Genomic DNA, 16,224 nt, shown 5'->3' with positions numbered 1-16,224 from the left:
ATGTCCCAACAACTCAGACTGGGGTTAGCTTTAGGTAGGCTCTTCTAAAGCTAATTAGAGTTAAGTGCAGTTATTGAGGTTTGACATTGACTATTGAATGTGACCATTGAAAGAGCAGACTGCTTCACAGGCACTCACAGAGGAAAGACCACGAGAAGGCACAAGAAAATATGATCACATGTAAGTCAAGGACATTAGCCTCAAATCAAGCCTGTTGACATGGATGAGAGTATACATTTCCATTGTTTAAACTAGTCACTGGATGACATCTTGCAGTGGAAGCCTACTAAGGTGCCGTCCATGTGCCTGATGCCTTGGTTTATTTTCTCCTTTCTGGGGACAACCCTTTTCCCCAGCATGATACCCTAAGGTTGTCATAATCTGGCCCTAACTGCTACCTCCTGAAAGTCACATCCAAATCTGCACTGTTTCATTATCTCCTATCACAGTTAAACTGTTCTGCAGCGCTGTACAATTCTCGTCATATCTTAACCCATATCGCCAGATACTCTCCACTTCCTCACTTTGAAATTCCCTATTGTCTTTCTTCCCGATAGAGTCTGGACCTTATAGGTTATCACTTCACACTGTCTTATTTCTAACTTCTATTTCCTCCCACATATAACAGCCTTGCAGAGCCCCACCCAGCTGTGGGTCTTCCCTGCCCACTCAGGCATTTCTGAGTGCTACTGGAGGAAACCACACAGCCACATCACGAACTGTAGCTCACTGAGGCCCTCAGTGCTGTTCTGTCATCTCTCTCTTCCTATGCAATGAGCACCTCAAACTTCCTCTATTCTCATCTTCAAACTTTAGACTTCACAGCACCCACCCTTGCCAATGACCACCAAATGACTTCCTCTCCTACTCAGTAGGGAAAAGGGTTACCAGGAAGGAGACATTTCCCAAAATTCTGTTAGCAAGCATGTAAATTTATCTGCATTCTTCTTCCCATAGCCAAACTCAACATTTGCTGCCTCCTAATGCCTCAATTAATTGGAATTCAGTTTCTCACGTTCCTCCAAAACCACTCACACTTCTCTTTGGTTCTTTCTACTTCAACAGCACTCTCCTTTTTTCTCCATTGTTTATTTCATTTTTTTCACCATTTAAGGTCTCCTAATGTCCAAGGAATACTACTTATAGCTTAAACACATTGTTCTACAGCACCTTTACATGAATTTAAAAAAAAGCCTTTAAGCTATCTTACTCATTCATAAAATATGAAAAAGTTGATCTCATCGAAATTGGGATAGAGTGGTGGCCATCAGTGGTTGGGTCAGCAGGAAGTAGGGAAGAAAAGGAAAAAGTTAACCACTGGGTTATAAGGTAGGTAGAAAAACCGTTCTGGTATGTTATTGCAAAATAGGGTAAATATGGGTAAAATTATGGATTAAAAATATTCCAGAAAACTAGAAAAAAGACTTTTGAATAATTTGACAATAAATGAATAAAAAGTATTTAAAAATAGATACATTTACCCCATTTCTGAACATCATATTTTCTAGTGCATGTCTGTCAGATGGAACACATTAAGCATACAATTTTTAAGTTTTCTACATATAATTAAATTTTATCCATTTAAATTAAAAATTTAAAAATAAACCCAAAGGGAGAAATTGTGAAATAAAAAGAGCATTATTGAAATTATCCTTCACGGGATGCCACCAGGCCACTATAGACACCACTCCCTAGTTTTGTGACATGAGGCAAGTTACTTAGCTTTGTGAAGCTTAAATTTTTCATTTATGAAATGAGAAATAGAAATATTGATTTATTATTCTGTAACATGTAGTGTGTGTGTGTGTGTGTGTGTGTGTGCATGCACGTTCCCATACATACCGTTGTGCACATGGAGGATTAGGTTCTCCCTTTCCACTATGTCTGTTCTGAGAACTGAGCTCACATTGTCAGGCTTTGTGGCAAACGCCTTGCCCTCCGAGCCATCCTGCCAGCTTTTGTTCATTATTTTGGGATAAAACATCATAATATACATAGAATGCTTATATCAACTCCCGAGAATATAACATTTATTGCATAGAACTCTTATTTTTCCACATTTTAAGGGTTTTATTTTAAAATATGTGTATTTTGTCTGCGTGTGGGTATCTGCAGGTGTCTGTGGAGGCTAGAGGAATTGAATCTCTTGGAGCTGGAGTTCCAGGCAGATGGCTGTCAACAGCCACGTATGGGTACTGGGGACCCAGCAGGTGTCCTCTGCAAAGGCAGTAAGAGCTCCTAAGCCCCGAGCATCTCTACTGTGCCCTTCCTCGTATTTGTTCAGTCGTGAGCAATTGGTGATGAGCTAATGCACTAGGAAAGCCTGGGGAACCCATCCTGCAGAATTCACGTGAGACACTCAGTCCTTTTTGCAGCGAATCTCGGCATCCTTTTAGTGGGGACAGCTCAATCTAGACAAGAGGGATCCCTGCCCAGGACCTGTGCTGTAAAGGGCCTCTTACAGTACACACAAAACAAATTTGAGAACGCCAGGGTCTCTGTCATTTAGTAACTTTAAACACTTATTTTCTTGATTAATGTTATTCAGCTTCAGAAACATATTCTCCAAGTACATTTAATATCCTCAAAACAAAAGTCAAAAACACTAAAAGGAAAAAGTGTATACTATAAAATAAAACCCACAAATATTTAAAGTCAGAGAGAGGAAAACATGTCAGATGTCCAAATGACACAAAGGTGTGTGGGCTGAGTCACTCTGGACACTAATGATACATACTACTCAGAATCCAGGTGATAATTTAAGCAGCGGAAACACCTAGATGAATGAAAATACAAGCGTATTAGCTTGTCAAACTCTTTATGTCAATTAGCATGTATGAGAAGGTTCTTGTTATAGTAAAGTACTGCAGAAGTACTGCCCGTTTTCTCGCTTCCCTTCTCCCTCTGATTAGTGGTTCCAGAGGTATACTTACAGAGTGGTATAATGTTTAAAATACTTGCACAGGGATGTAATGACTCCGGATTTTAAACAGTTGGTATTACTTAAATTTGAGCAGGCTGAACACCCCTGATACAAAACTTCAAGATTAAAAATGCTCTAAAATCTGAAATTTTAGTACTGACGTGACATAACAATTGTGAAATCCCTCATTTTGTCTCACATGATAGATAAAAATGCAGGCACCCCTGGACAGGAGGGTTTGTGTCTAGTCTAATTGTAACTTGTTATGCCGTGTTGGGTTGATATGGGAGGCCTGCTCTTTTCTGAAGGGAAATGGAGGAGTGGATATGGGGGAAAGGGTGTGTGTGTGTGTGTGTGTGTGTGTGTGTGTGTGTGTGTGTGTGTGTGTGTGGTAACAGGAAGGAGTGGAGGGAGAGGAAACCATGGTCAGCATGTAATATATGAGAGAAGGATACATTTTACAAATTCCAGGCACACTAAAGCTATAATAATGGGCCGATACGTTATCTCAGTGGGTAAAAACACTTGCTGTCAAATCTGATGGCCTGAGTTCAACACCCTGGAGCCAGCATGGAAGAAGGGAAGAAGTCCCTCCAGCAGATTGTCCTCTGACCTCTACACCCGCACCGGACACGAGTACACATGAACACAAACACATTGATTTAATTTGAAAGTACATGGAATTCTTTTCAGGCTATGTGCATAGAATGTACATGAGCTGTAAGTGAATTTTCTGTTTTTATCTGTGTCCCAGGCCCAGAATATCTTATTATAAGTCTGTGAATATTTCAAAATCTGAAAAAAAATCTGAAACTCTTCTGGTCCTGAGCATTTTGGACAAAGGATACTCAGCTTCTATGAATGCAGATCTATGCTTCAAACCCATCAGTGTTTTACATGGTTAAGTGAACTTACATATTGCTTTAAAAGATAATGGAAGTTGTGGCACAAATAATAGAGTGAAGTAAAGTATCAATTTCAATATCTTGTAGCTTATAAACTATAGAAATGTATTATATATCACTGTAATATTTGAACAAGGGGTGTGTATGTTATTTTTTTCTAAATCTGATTATGACATTAGTCATTTGACAAATTATATTCGATTACCTCAGCAGAAAAAAGCGTCTTCAAATTGAGATTAAAATCCACTCAAAAACAGAAATAAATCAAGGTTTGTCTACTTGGCATTTTTGTCAATAAAGCACGGTAATATGAAAATCTTGGTTATATAATTATTAGTGGTTATATTGAAATTGAAGTAATAGGGCAAGTTTTATAGAGCAAACATGTAACATATTATTTATAAACTATATAGCTTTATTTCTTATCCAAATATTACTGGCTTGTGTACAAACATGTATGATAATTGTATTCGCTTATTTTTATTTAGTGATACTTCAATTGTCACATATTACTTTTCACACACTTAAACAATATTAAAGTTGATATGGAAGTCTATTTTGGAAAGCAGAAAATAGAATATATTTTACCTTGCTTTCTACTTTTAAAATAATTGAACATCAAGTGTGGGTATCTGGGTTCCAATTTGTGTTACTGATCTGGATCCTAAAACGTTAAGATAAACCTGAGGTTAAGGCCTGGAATTGTGAACCCAAGACATAAATATCTATCAAGTAAATAACAAATAATGCATCTCAAGTTACTAGAAAACCAAGAACAATCTATATTAAAAGATCATAGATGGTGAATAATAAAGATCAGAGCAGGAATTAATGAAATGGCGTCTGAAAGAATGATATAAAAGATCAATTATGCTGAGTTGGTTCTTTAAAAAATAAGTAAGACTGGCAAACCCTTAGCCTCTTAATCAAAAGAAAGAGAGGCAATCCAAATTAGTGAGATTTGAAGTGAAAATGAGACATTACTAAAAATGTCAATGGGATACAGAGAACAATAAAGGAGTCTTTTGAAAACTTAAATTACAAAGAAACCAATGAAGCCTAGAAGAGATTTACAAACTCCTGGATACATGTGACCTACCAAAACTGATCACAAAGATACTTTAAAACCTTATTAGGTCATCAATAATTGATGATACTGAGGCAGTAATAAAAATAAATCTTTCAACAACAACAACAACAAAGCCCAGGACTAGACCAGGTACCAATGCTCCACAGTCTGTACCAATGGTCCTGAAACTGAAAGCGAGAGTTCAAATCCTCAGCATCCATATAAAACGCCAGACACAGCCGTATAACTACGGTGGTGGTGGTGTAGGTAGATCTTGGGAGCTTGCTGACCATCCAACTTAGTTAAAATACCAAGGGTTCAATGAAAAACTCTCTCAAAATATAGAGTAGAAGACACCTCATATCTTTTATACACACACACACACACACACACACACACACACACACACACACACACACCAATACCAGACTTATCCTACAAAGTCAGCATTACCAAGATACCAAAATAAGATAAGGACCAAACAAACAAACAGACAAAATCTATATGCCAAGGTTTCTTAACGAACATAACTATGCAAACTCTCAATAAGATTCTTATAAGTAGAATTCAAGAACACGTTGAAAAGATCATATACCATACCAGAGTGGATTTCACTCTGAGACAAGGTTAGATCAGCATATGCAAACCAATAAATACAATACAACATTTAAGTAGATTTCAGAATAGAAATACCGTGATTAGATGATCAATCTGAATCTTGTCTCAATTGATGCAGAAAAAATCCTTTGATAACTTTAGATATCTCTCCATGATAAAAGTTCTGAAGAAATTATGAATATAAGGAACATATCACAACATAATAAAGGCTACATATGACAAACAAATACCCAGCATTATGCTAAATAAGGAAATTTTAAGATAATTGTCTCTAAAATCTGGAATGTAACCAGTGTCCACTCTTCTATGCTCTTTTTGACTTAATGCTCAACTTCATAGCAAGAACAACAAGGCGAGATTAAACAAATAAATAATAGGTACGGACACAAAAGCAAGAAGTTGATTATCCCTATGTGTAGTTTAAACGGCACTGCACTCAAAAGATCTTAAAGACTCCACAAGAAAAGTCTTAGATTGAATAGTGTTCAGCTAGGTGTAAGGATACAAAAATCAACACACAAAACCCCGTTTTTTCACATGCTAAGAAAGAAATCTGGAGTGAGAGTGGGGAAGGGGACCCATTCACAATAACTTTAAGAAAAAAAGAATACCTAGGAATAAACTTAACTGAAGAGGTGAAGGGCTTAGACAATGGAAACTTAAAGATGTAGGAACAAGAAATTGAAGAAGGTTCTAGAAGAAGGAAAGATTTTTCCCTGTTCACGGATTGAAAGAATAAATATTGTGAAAATGAAACTGGCTATTGTCAAGTAGATCTGTAGATTCCCCGTGCAATCCCAACAAAATCCTCCTCTAGAATTCTTCACAGAATTAGTAGAAAACACTGCTAAAATCGACGTGAGAGTCTTAAATACTCCAGATCTCTAAGGAGTCCTCACTAGAAAGAGCAATGCTGGAGACACTGCAAATCAAATTTCAGAGTTAGAGTAGCAAGGCAGACTGGTGTCAGCCCACAACACATATGTAAACCACTGAACTAGAATAGGAGATCCATAAATAAGCTCACACAGTCACAGACACCTATTAAAAGGTTTATTTATTTTTATTTTTTATGTGTATAGGTGTTTTGCCTGTATGTATGCCTGTGTACCATGTGCATGCTGTGCCCACAGAGGCAAAGAGAGGACATTGTTGGATCCCTTGGGACTGGCATTACAGACAGTTGTTAGCACCATGTGAGTGCTAGGATTTGAGCCCAGGTCTTCTAGAGGGGCAGTCAGTGCCCTTGACAATTGAGCACCAACAGCCACCTATTTTTTCATAAAGGTTTCAAAAACTTGTATTAGAAAAGACAACTCTTTTAACTCGTGGTCCTGGAAAAACTAGGTTTCCACATATAGACGAATGAAACTAGATCCATATCTCTCACTCTGCACAAAAATAATTTCCTTATTTATCAAATTATCCCCTTTACTGGTTAGATGATGAGTTTTGCAGCGACTTATTTATCTTCTGTCTCATTATTGGGATCATTTCCTGTGCTATTTGAATCTTTTCGAAAGTCCTTTTGTACGCCTGTGTCATAAATCATGTTCCTTATATTTTCATCTAGCATGTCCCTGTGTTTCATGTTGTACATTCAGGTCTTTGAACCACTGTGACTTTGTGTGTGTGTGTGTGTGTGTGTGTGTGTGTGTGTGTGTGTATGTGTGTAGCTGCAGTGTGGGAGGGGTAGTGAGAGGGGAGAACTAATGTGGTGAATTTGATATATGTATGAAGACCCATTATTTTGCATGCTAATATAAAATCAGTGATAATAAAACGACATTACGTGTGTGTGTGTGTGTGTGTGTGTGTGTGTGTGTGTGTGTTCTCTTGGGAATGAAAGTTAATGGGTATCTAAAAGTAACGTCTTTACTTATTAATGCATTGCCCACACATTCAACAAAGAAAGCTTGGACTAAAGGTATTCTATGCTCATTGACTAAAAGGAAAACAGAAGCTGGCAATACAATGAGAAGCATGAGTTCAGACACTGAGTCTCCCAGGAAGGACTCCCTGACTAGAAACTGTGATAGTTCTGGGCATCTCTTCAATTTTCATGGAACAGAGTACAAAAGTGAGGGAACTTAATGGACTTACTCAGAAAGTCTGGTTCTGAACCTTGATTCGGTAACTTTTTTACTTCCACCCAAGGACTTGGATGAATGATTCACTTAGACTCCCTGAGCTCATTTCCATTCAAATAATATAAAGTTCAGAGAACTTGCCCTAGAAAAAGCACAGTGTTATTTTGTGGACTTATGCATTTAGCAGGGCACTGTCGGGCCAGAAGTGTTATCTATTACTTTTTCTCACACACATTGACTGAGATGGTCACAATGGATGCAGAAAGTAGGATACTATTGCTTCCCATAAAGAGGAGAACTAGAAGTATTAGGTGAGAATTTCCAAAGACTGGCATGCTCTTTCTACTTCTGTTAATCAGTTTGGTGAGTCCTTACTGTCAACCCAATATTGACCAAGAAGGCTGGGATTGAGTGGTGTGGCAGGTTGGTCTCTATTCTAAATCTCAATCTTTCCCAATGTGTTCTACTAAAGATGACTACTCCTTATGTCATTGACAGTCATCATTTTGTGTGATCTTTTAAAATGTATATAAATGGTAAGTGTACTTTATTTTTGTGTGTTCATCTGATAGGTTTCGGTAAGATGGCTGAATGAGAGTTCTTGAGATGGAAAAGACTACAGTAGTAGTCCATATGTGGCCAAGGATTGCTATGAACACGGCCCAGTACTGGATCATAAGCTTCGTTAAGGCACTGTAAAGTTTTTATTACAATTTCTTTTTGTATCTTGATTACACAGTCTTCAAGAATGGGTTTTGAAGATGCCTGGCACAAGATCCTCCTCACATGGAGGGTAGACAGTAGGTCTGAGGTAAATCATCTGCTTTATTACATTTCTAAGGGAAGGTTTTAACTGGCAGTAGAAGGATCCATGGGACTGTGCACTGTGCATGGTTCCATAATTGCAAACCCTCAATGGCCACATGAGCTATTCTTGTCAAATTTAGAAATGGTGTCTCAGCAGTGCTAGGCTTGAGATGTTTCCAACACAAAATGACAAAGTACATGCTGAGTTACAGTTTCTCTCTGTCCTTATATAAATAGAATTTCTCTTCTGGGCAATGTACACGAATCTAAACATGAATTCTCTCAAACATTTAGAAATGCTTCCCATTATTTAAAAAATGCTACAGAAATGTATTCTAGGTTGTTTGTTCTAATTATGCAATAAAATCACTCCTAGCATTGGTATGTTGGTTAAAAGTCAAAACAGCTTGTATTTGAATACAGCTATACACATTCAACATGCAAAAGCTGTTTGAATCATGATAATTAGACATTAAATTGTGATTTATATTGTTAAATACTGATTTTGAACTAACTCAGTAACAGTCTGGAAATGCAGAACGACTTTAGGATAGCATGCATTACAATGCCACGTAATGAATCACATACTCCTTTTCCTCGCAAAACTAATGCATCATTTTAATTCTTATTTTCATGTATTTTGAATAGGTAATATATATACATACATGTAACATAAATACCTACAGTTACAGAATAATTTTTAACTGAAATATGAGTATGCTTCCTATTTCTGTTTCCACATAGCTAGATTCCCTCCTCAGAGATAATCATTGTTATCAATTAGTTGTGCCTTTCCCCCCCCAAAGATAACCTACAGTGCTGTGAGTTTTTAAGTATGTTTATTACATATGAGGGGTGGTAATTTGCTCTTAAATGTTGCATCTTCCACTTGACAACATATGTTAGAGATTGTTCCATTTTACCCTCTATAGAACCATTTTACTTACACAGCAACTGCTTAGCATTCTCAATAGTGATACATCAGGATTTATCTGATTATCAAAGAACAGTTATGCTCTTGCAGGTCTTTTGTTTTTACATAGAGGCAATCCTGGAAATTGTATTCTTATGTTTAAATCTTCTATAGATGCATGCAATTTTGCTTGTTCTAGGAGTAGGACTGCTAGGTCAAGGACAGACTTTGATTTTTGTCATAGGTAATGATATAATTTTAAATGCTGCTGGCCCATAACATTAAAGTTTGGTTTTTAACTCAAGTTTTTATTTTTTTTCATTCAATTATTCAACTGCAGCTAATATGGTCAAATAAGACATGGTTTCAGATTTCAAAGAATCCCATATATGTTTACCCATAGTCTGAAAATTCCACAACTATAAAATATAATACCTTCATTTCAAAATTATTTTTCAAGTAAAATTCTGTTAAAAATATCTGCAGGCATCATTACAGCAACCTTTGTTGGAGTTGAGCAGTTAACAGAGTCAAAACATAGATGCTTTGTGAAAAGGTTCAGGGAAAACTAACTTGAAAATTGGCCATTACATATGCAATTATACCTAAGTAAGCTCAAGGAAGCTTAAACATGTCTTTAAACTGGAACATTCCTCCCTCAGACTTCCAAGAAGGTAACCTGGATCACATAGAGAACCCTACATCATTAGAGATAATTAAAGAAACAGCACAGTTTCATGTTATAGCATGACAAATGCATCCCCTTCTGGGGAGGAGAGGGTGTGGTTTCCAGCTCAGGAGAGGAAGGGTTAAGCTATCAGTCCTCTCTGGCAAGTTCTTATCACTTGTGTAAGATTGCTAAATGTCAAAAAGTGTTTATTTTATTTATTTATTTTTTTTTTGCTAACAGCATAAAACTGAACATACTGTGAGACATAAGGTAGCAGGTGTCTTGGCTGTAAACTATCAAGTCTGTGGGCATTCTGTTGTAACAGGTGCTCCAAAAAAATCAGAGCAGATTTTAACCAGTGCTGTATGGGCTTTTTAATTAGCCTGGTTATTCAGTATGTGTAAAAGGCATTAGGTATATGGTTAAAACATCATAGGATCTAAAAACAAGTGTTGTTTACACTCACTCTTTCTCTGGCTCTGTTTTGCTTTCTGGTATTACATTTGACGTATGTATTTCTTTTGTTAGAGAACTTCCCGGCTGAGGCAGGAGCATGACAAAGAACCACCATCGTTATTAGTAACCATCTAGGAGAACCAGAAAGCTGCCCTGTGATAGATCACATAGACACTGTGAATTTCTGATTCAACTCAAGCTAGATATGTATTAGGAGACAGGCTACTCCAGCTCAGAAATGTGTCATTCTAAAAAGTCATATGCCTTATAAATTAATTATTACCAGAGGATTTTGTTCCCAATTTTTGCAACATGAGATAGGTTTTAATTTGGGATTAATGTCTAGGATAAGGGAGGAACATAAATAATGCAGTTCTGTCTATGTCATTCATCAAGCCTTTTCCTTTTACATGCTAATGTTGTATTTGATCCTTGTAATCTAACTTCACAACATTAATTTATTGATCTATAAATATTTACTGAGATCTATTACACAGAGAGACAGAGTAGAGGGAGGAGCAAGAGGAATAAAAGACAGTTTCTGGGTGGCATATGCCTATAACCCCACTACTTAAGAGGTGGCGACAGGAGGATCAGGAGTTCAAGGCTAACCTCAACTACATAGCAAATTTGAGGTCAACCTAAGTTGCATGATAATGCCCCAGGAAACCCAAGCCAACCAAACCAACTAAACAAAACGTAGTGTGATTGTCCCTAAAGTATGTAAAATTTTTGTACGTTACAGAGTAGATATTTTTGATGCCTTTATGGCACTGTAAACACAGAACACTGTGAGAGTTGAAATCATGGGGGAAATGACATTTGAGGGAATCTAACAAAGTTCCTCACGTGACATTTAATTTTGGTCTGAAAAGAATAGAATCTTGAGGCTATTTAGCATTGCTCATATGCGCATGCCCTGTAGGCTTTATATGTATGTATGCATACAATAATAATTAGAGATCATGAATTTGGAAAGGCACAGAAGGTTTGGACAGCAGAGAGAAAGGACCTGGGTCCAGTTCTCACACAAGAAATTATAAAAAAATAATCTAACATAAACAAAGGATGGTAGAAGAGAGAAAAAGGAACAAAAGGCGTTCAGTCTTCCGAAACTGGAATTACAGGTGGCTGCAATCTTCCATGTGGGCTCTGGGAACCAAATTCAGGTCTCTGCAAAGCAGCAAGGGCTCTTAACCCCCGAGTCATCTCTGTAGCCTCATCCATTCGTTTTGAATTGAGCAAGAGGAAGGGTACCCATTGCTGATGTTCTATACATCCCACCACGTTTGATTCCAGGATCTCTGCCCACTTCACCTCCGTTGGCGTTTACGAGAACCCTGCAGGAAGTTTCCTCACACTTGTTTTCTACATGAGGACATTTCAGGCCAGAGTACTTTCCTAGCTTGCTCAAACAAACCCTTATGATGAGCAAAGAGTAGATAAGGATTTGAGCCTAAAGTAACTCAGTGCAAAAGCATGCACCATGCCTTTGTTTCTAAGACCAAGAGAATCTTGTGGATCCTTCCTCTGAATATAATTCACCCATTCTCACGGGGGCGGTGGGAGGGTAGATTGTGGTCTACACCATTCTATTTGTTTTTGTTGCACAAGCACAAAGAGCAGTATATACATGGATATGCTGCATATCTATGTATGTACATATACATATATACACACATTTTCTATTTGAGAGTAATTGGGGAGCTCATTCTGTTTTAGAGGACAGTTAGAGAAAAAGTCTAAAGAAGTCTCTTGGGGGAGTGTGAAAACGGAAGAGACTGGGAAACACTGGTCTAACTCAAATCCCCTTATTCCTGCCTCCATACTCTGGTTTTGTAGGCGAGCTTCTTTATGCACACTTTAAATCCTCAGCTCCAAGTAAATCACAACTATGTGGAGATTAACAAGGACTGAACTGAACTCATGCTGGCATTGAGCTCTGTCCCCAGTGAGTCCTTCAGGCTGCTGTACCTCACCCACCACCGTGAGCTGTCTATTCAGATGACCCGCATGGTGAGCTGTCTATTCAGATGACCCGCACGGTGAGCTGTCTATTCAGATGACCCGCGGCCCAAGCTGTCCATTCAGATGTCCCGCACCCCAAGCTGTCCATTCAGATGTCCCCCACCCCAGCTATCCATTCAGATGTCCCCCACCCCGAGCTGTGGACACAAATGTTCTTGGAACAGCTCCTAGCATGTCTTAGGACTCACTTACCGATTTATGTGTTAGTATCAGCAGTCTCAGGAAGAAGAGGTTTCAAACGGTTTAACTGTTAGATTAGCTGGCTTCACACAGAGGCATGTGATGCTGAACTGTTTGCCAACTGCCAGCTGTCTCCTCTCACACTAAAAGTGACCAGCAGAAACGACAACCCCCGTATGTGTGGTGTTGGGAATAGAACCCACAAGCCATGCACTCTGTCACTTAACTTCCTCCGAGCCTCTCAATTTCCCTATACGCGATGCAATGAAATATTTTTCCAGGGCCCGGAGAGATGGCACAGCAGACAGGAGCCCTCATTTCTCTTGTGGAGGACCCGGGTTCAGTTCCTAGCACTCATACGGCACACAATCATTTTTAACTCCAGTTCCAGGGAGCTGATGCTCTCTTTTGGCCTTTGAGCACCAGGATTGCCTGTGATGTACATAAATTAAAAAAATTTTTTTTCTGGAGCTGGAGAGATGCCTTACTGGTCAAGAGCCAGGGTCTTTCAGAGGTATTGGTTCAATTCCCAGAATCCTTTTGGCAGGTCACATGATCTGCAACTTCAGTTCCAGGGTATCCGATCTCTTCTGATCTCCTGTAGTAGAAGACACGCATGTGGTGCACAGACATCGTGCAAAACAACAGCACACATAAAATGAAAGTAAATAAACATATTTTTGCCTTGCCGGATCCTGTTCATTGTATTCACTTTGGGTGGGGAGTGGCATCCTTTTTAAAGTTTATCATTATAAAGCACACATGAAGATATACTTGTCTTTCTCCTTCTGTATCTATAAAGCAGCACAATGCACGTAGTGGCCCATTCTTTTCCCGCAGACGGCTAGTCTTGGAGATGCTCACATGGTACGTTGGGTGAAGCGGGCTTCCCGCGTGCTTCACTCTTGACGCACGGGTAGGACTCCATTACACAAACGTACTTTGTGGAGCTGGTCTTGTTAATTGGACCAGGATGTTTGAATTTTGTGTTGTAACGTGTGCATGATTAACAGGCAGGTATATTCCAAGACAGGAAATCTGCGGGAGCCTAGAGAATGCGCACTGGGGATGGGCACCGTTCTGTAAGAGTGCTCTGTTGAGGAACCATGCCCATGTGTGCTTCCGCTGGGAGTGCTTCTCCTCATCCAAGAGTGAGTTTGAAAGTTTTGCCTTATTTCCATCTAGAGGGTGAAAACAGTTTATTGGTGTAAGCCTGATTTTTCACAGCTCTAATTCTGAGTGAAACAAAACTTCTTTTCATGAATTTAAGACCAATTTAATATATATATACATATATATATAATTGTGTGTATTATGTATGTCTCATGCGTGCCACAATGAAAGCATAGAGGTCAAAGGCTCCTTTACCTTCACACGAGCTCTGGGACTTGAACTCAAGCTGCCAAGCTTTTGCAGCAAGCTCCTTTATCTACTGAGCCATCTTGCTGGCCCTAAAACCAGTTTTCTTTCTTCGTTTGATTATATCCTTTGCAACACCAAGCTGGCCCCTTGTCCTCGATGATTTTTAGGAAGTTTTTTTAATGTTAGAGTCTCTAATAGGAAGTTACAGATTTTTACTCCCATTTGGCATCAATGGTTTCAGAGCGTTGAAACATTAAACATAAAATTTTATTCTTAACACTGCTAGAAGACTGAACTAACTTTTCTGAAAAAATTTTGCTTAATATCATTCATCACATTAGTCACACACGATTTAGTATCTCATATTATGAGCAATTAAGCAGAGCACTTACAGAAGTAATTATATATATGAGAATAATTGAAGCACCTCATTCTGTTACTCAGTTGCTTGTGCTAGAACAGAGCTAGTTTTACTATTTAGCTGCCTAAACTGTCTTAACAAATAGGCGTTCTCAGAGACTAGCAAGGTACCTTGCCACCTAGGACTTAACCATGTTTATTTGCATACTAATTTGATATGTTTAGAACGTTTTAGAATAATCACGCAGAAAGCAAGGTTTCCATTCTTGTCTGGTCTGCAGTACCGAGAATCCACCACAAGAGGGGGCATGTTTCCTGGAAATGTGACGATTTCGACTGGTTTTCAGACTGAACTGCAGCCGGCATTTTGGAGGTGTGCCCCTAGGTCAGCAGTGAACAGGGTATATATAAGGAGAGGGCAATGATTACGTGTCAGCCTACTGTTTACCTCGGAGAAAAACCCAGCAATTTTCTGTCTGGCACCTCGCAGTTGTTAGGTTTGAGAACAGACCAGTCAAAAGAGAGACCATAGCAGTACTCAGTCCATCTTTGCCCTCCCGATTGCAGACGGAGAAAAACATAACATCAAAAGTGCGTAAGAGGAGGGTCAAAGGTGCATCTCTTCTAAGTTTGAAGACTGCTTGAAAAATATCAGAAAGAAGCTTCATTTGCATGCTGAATACCACATCCCTGTTCGAAACCTGCCTCCCTTGCAGAAGATGACACCACGCGGGCTCGCCGGGGGCCCCTCTGCCAGAGTCTTGCAAAGGTCCCAACAGTAGGCAGGAAACAAACCACTTTGCCTCCGTGTTGGCACAGCTGTTGGTACCTTCATCTCCACATCGGGCAGCTCTTGGACAGCAGGGAGGCTTGTCATTTGTTGGGACAGACACAGCTGCTCCTTAGTTCGAGTGACATCACCTTGCAGACCTACACAGGACAAAGGGACTCTGGGGCTGGCCTTTACAATCTCCAAATGACAAAGAAACATCACAGCTGCACAGTTGCTAAATGAGAGCAGAAAGTGTCCCTGATGAATTGTCTCCTTTAAGAGCTACACATGGCGTCGCAGGCTTCGGTCCCAGAGCTGGGTAGAGGCAGGAGGATCAGGAATTCAAGGTCATCTTCAGCTATGTAGTGGTTTCAAGAGCAGCCTAGGCTAGATCCTGTCTCAAAATAAGGTAAAATAAAAAAAATGCTCAATTAGAGACAATCTTATTAGAAAGTGATAATTTTTAAAGGGGAAAAAAATTAAAGCAACAAGAAAACACCATCAAGTCTACGGACCGCAATGCTGTCCTCTTCAGTGTCTGACTTCTGAGGTCAGAGTTCCTCAGACTCAGTCAGTGGGTTGTTATAACGCAACAGAGATAATAACCTTGTAATTCCCTCTCCAGTTCTGCCCTTTCCTCAAGCCCCCACACCCCACACTAACTGGGGTGCTTTCCTGTGATCATTTGTTGGGGTTCATTCTCTTCTACCTCCAAAATGGATGACCAGCTTTTCACTTATTCTAAGAAAGAAACATGTTCTGTTTGGGAAGTGAGTTTTAGCTTATTCTTGTGAATAGGCGGCACACGGATGCTTCGTCCGGGCCACCGGAGCAAGCTGCCTTGTCTCCTGCTAAAAGAAGCAATTTGTCACCAACGCTGGTGCCTGCGCCGGATGAGTACCCTTGCTGCAGCAGCGGTGAATCGCCATGTTAGATTTTTCAAGAAGAAACTGGCAAACAAAATGAAAAAACAAAACAAAACAAAACAAAACCCTCCTCCAAGTCAAAAGAACAAAACCTAAGAAATTCAAGAAGGGCTTGAGCAGGGCTTTGCTAAGAGACACGCCCACC

At 39.2% G+C, this 16,224-nt stretch overlaps 1 long non-coding RNA gene across 1 annotated transcript in view; it reads left to right on the top strand.

Annotated features, from left to right (window-relative positions):
• Positions 1 to 10,731, top strand: part of LOC121140173 — a 32,906-nt gene extending 22,175 nt beyond the window's left edge. Inside the window, exons 5-6 of the long non-coding RNA XR_005876979.1 lie at positions 8,178 to 8,416; positions 10,524 to 10,731. This is a non-coding gene — a long non-coding RNA (uncharacterized LOC121140173). The remainder of the gene's footprint in view (positions 1 to 8,177; positions 8,417 to 10,523) is intronic.
• The last annotated feature ends 5,493 nt before the right edge of the window (positions 10,732 to 16,224 follow it).

Source organism: Mesocricetus auratus, unplaced genomic scaffold (assembly GCF_017639785.1).
Source record: "Mesocricetus auratus isolate SY011 unplaced genomic scaffold, BCM_Maur_2.0 Super-Scaffold_100004, whole genome shotgun sequence".
Taxonomy (NCBI): Eukaryota; Metazoa; Chordata; class Mammalia; order Rodentia; family Cricetidae; genus Mesocricetus; species Mesocricetus auratus.
This window is presented reverse-complemented; position numbering and strand designations above follow the sequence as displayed.